Below are 3,442 nucleotides of genomic sequence, written 5' to 3'. Positions count from 1 at the left end.
AGTGCCTAGAGGCTGTCTTGTCCCGTGCATCTGTGGGGGGTAGACAAGTGCCATCCTGCCTCCTCCACTGCATTTTTGGCTCCTCAAGACAGGCAAGGAGCCTAGAGAAGCTGGGTCAGAAGATGGTCAAGTGATTGGGGGATTATACAGAATGTGGTAAGAAGCCAGATAAAAGATAAAAGGAGAGCAAGAGGGGAGAGAGGAAGCCGAAAAGGTGGAGGAAGAAGAGAGAGGGTGGCAGGTAGGAGGAGGGTTAGTGGAAGAGGAAGGGGAAGGACATGAGAGGGGGATGGGAGGGAACAGACAGAGGAAGAGGGGCACTCAGAGCTCTAATTCTGTTGGCAAAACAGAATTTTTATGGAGAGTCAGATTTGACCAAAAGTTATGGTCAGAAAAACCAGAGGCAATTATTTCAGGGTTAGGCGAGTGGGCTTAGGACGGGACAGTTTCTGAGGTGAATGCCACTGAAAGGGAGGAGATGGTCCCAAGGTAATGAGTGGTTCTTCTTTGGGGTGGGTAGAGATCCTGCCACCTTATCAAAGGCTCACACAGATTCCAAGAGCCCAAGGTCTCCCTGGCCTGCTGTACAGGGTAGGAAAGGTTGGCCGACACCACCATAACAAATATGGATTCAGGGTCGGGGCAGGGTTGTAGAGATATGGCCAACATCCTCCATAAAGACAAAGTAGCAAGAGATAGCACAGATGCTGAGGATGCTACAGCAGGCCTTCCACAGAGACGCCTAGGGCTGGCTAGTGAACTGCTTCGAGGAGCAGAATGGAGCTCTGACGTGAGTTCTCCATATAGGGATTGTCTAGGGACACAGATATTCTTAATTTCCAGCTGCTTTTTATGGTCTGTGCCCACTACAAGGAGTGAAGAGAAACACAAAAACAGTGCCAATGGCTTCCCGGCAGTGGCTACCTCCCACTCTGTGAGCAAGCATCTTTTTCACTTTGGAGGGCAAGGCGCATGCCCATTTGTAATTTCTGTTACTTCTAGTCTCAGAATTGCCTCCAGCTGCCTCTCTGCCACCTCAGTGTTTTGGTATCCTACCCAGTACCTAAGCATGATGCTCCTAGCCTGCCCCAGTCCCTCCGGGCCTTTCACCTGGCATCCCCAAAGGATCCTTCATGTGTAACTCCAACCTTCAGGCCCTTCTGCCTCCTCTTTCAGACTTCTGTTGACTTCCCTTTCCAGAGCACATCTAAGCATACTCCAGAATCTCCAGAAAGGGTGGTGGCTTATTATTGCTTTCTAGTTTTAGCAACATGAAAGCATTGCTCAATGGGCCTGACCAGCTGTGCAGAAAAGGTAAACTCACTGGCCATGCACCAGTGACTCCAAGAAGCAGAGCACAGGCCTCTAATTTACCATATACTAACTGCAGACAGCCAGCAAGTAAGCCTTTCCTCTGAGCAGACAGCATCAGTGACCATAATGTGCCAGTTGGCTCTATGATCCCCATCACTAATGAGAAATGTCCAGCCTGCACCCAGATATAGGCAAAGAATCACACAGAATTGTGAGGAGCGGCATGGGAAGAATCTGAAGCATTTATGGAAAGTGAATAGAAAATCCTGGAATGTTTGAATTTGTCTTGAGAGGATATGGAGGTCCAAAGATGGGTTCAGATATCCCCAAATTGGCTCAGGTTCTCTCCTAGATGGATAGAAGGGGGGAAAAATCTTTTTGAATACACACTCTCAAGCATATGCAGATACAGAGGCATATAGGCATGCCTTTATATAGAAAATTACATATGATGCATACACCCTCACGTTCAGGAACACAGACACAAACGTGTAGACTTCTCTCCACCTGGGAACATGTTCACTCTGAGAGGCTTGCATGATACCTGCACACACACATACACACACACACACACACACACACACACACACACGCACGCACTCACGCACGCACACACACACAATTTGGATTAGTCAGGAGGGATAGTGTGGCGCGCTCCTCGGTCAGCGAGGAAGAACGACCACCATGCGAGGATCCGTCTCAGAACACACTTTATTGGAGCGCCTCTTGATTAAGGGAGAGCGGGAGGTGAGGGGCCCCGAGAACTAAACTGCAGCTGCTTATAAAGGGAATCAGGCAAACGTGCCGTACTGTGATTGGGTCCCGCCAGAATGCTAGCACGGGGAGCCCCGGGATAGGCTGAGGACATAAGGCCAATTACCATACTCGTGCATCATAGCCAAATATGGAGTTGTTTACAGCTAGGCTCCCAGGAAGCCAGCGCCATCTTTGAATAGCGGCTCCCTACAGGATAGGACATTGGTTGATGGTCATCCTTAAATTCTGGAGAGTGGGTAGGAGCAGAAGGATGCTCTGTGCAGATAGAAGAACAGAGGGCAGAAGGAGTAGACTCACATTCTGGTTCTCCAAGGAAGTTAGAATTAGCAAGGAAGTGTGAGCTGTGCATCCCTGCAGGCCTCAGTTCCAAGCTGAGGCTCAGGTTAAAGTAGACCCTTGCATCATAATGCATAGCCCTGATTGGACCTGATCTAATGGTTTCACCCTTCTTGGAGAAAAGTTTATATTTGCTTTTTCCCACTGGTCTCCGAGTACAGAAGTCAATAGCAAGTGAACTTGAAAATCTGGTCTATAATAAACAGCAGGGCCATTTCCACCCCCTGGGCAGAATAATTCTAGTGAAGGGAACACCAATCAGGAAGGGGATGGGGGTGGATCACTGGTACTTTTTGGGTTGACTTACACAGCAGCTACCATAATCAGGAGCTGCTCTCATTGCCCATTCCTCCTGTGGCTCCCTGCTGAGTGTCATCAGGAGCCTCTGGGAGGAGGCTGGGACTGGCAGGCAGACTCACCAGAGGGATGGAAGCACAGCACAGCATACTCAGGAGCAGGTGGGGATTGAATCAACATCATTGCCAGGACAATGAGGCATGGGATGGAGAGGTCTCAGGCAAACTAACCCAACACAAGGCTAGGACTCCACAGAGAGATGAGTGATAACAGAGACTTGGAGTAACGGGCAAAGACCTTGATTTATAATAATATAGAGAGGGGCAGACCCTGGACCAAAGTCATTATAGTGAAAACACAAAATGCATGGAATCACATTTGCCACAATAAGTTAGTACAGTCTATACACAGAGACACTTTATTTATGCATTTAACACATTCGTGATCAATGACAACAAATAGCCACGAGTGCTTTTTTGTGTGTGTGTATTAGATGCTGCTCAAAGCAGGCTGTGTGCAATAACTCTTCAGTCCTTGGACCAACCTGTCATGTTAGAATTACTGGTTGTCACCATCTAAAAAGTAAAGCATGGGGAAGATTGTCACTGGGGAAAGGCCACACAGATGGCAGAACTAGGTTTTGAACCCAGGCAGACTGGCCTCAGCTGCCTTGTTCATAGTTTCTAAGAACTGAAAATGTTGAATCACAGGTGATTCC

The sequence above is a fragment of the Peromyscus maniculatus genome, chromosome 1 (genome assembly GCF_049852395.1).
Source record: "Peromyscus maniculatus bairdii isolate BWxNUB_F1_BW_parent chromosome 1, HU_Pman_BW_mat_3.1, whole genome shotgun sequence".
Classification (NCBI taxonomy): Eukaryota; Metazoa; Chordata; class Mammalia; order Rodentia; family Cricetidae; genus Peromyscus; species Peromyscus maniculatus.
The sequence above is the reverse complement of the archived record's forward strand: the minus strand, read 5'-3'. Positions refer to the sequence as shown.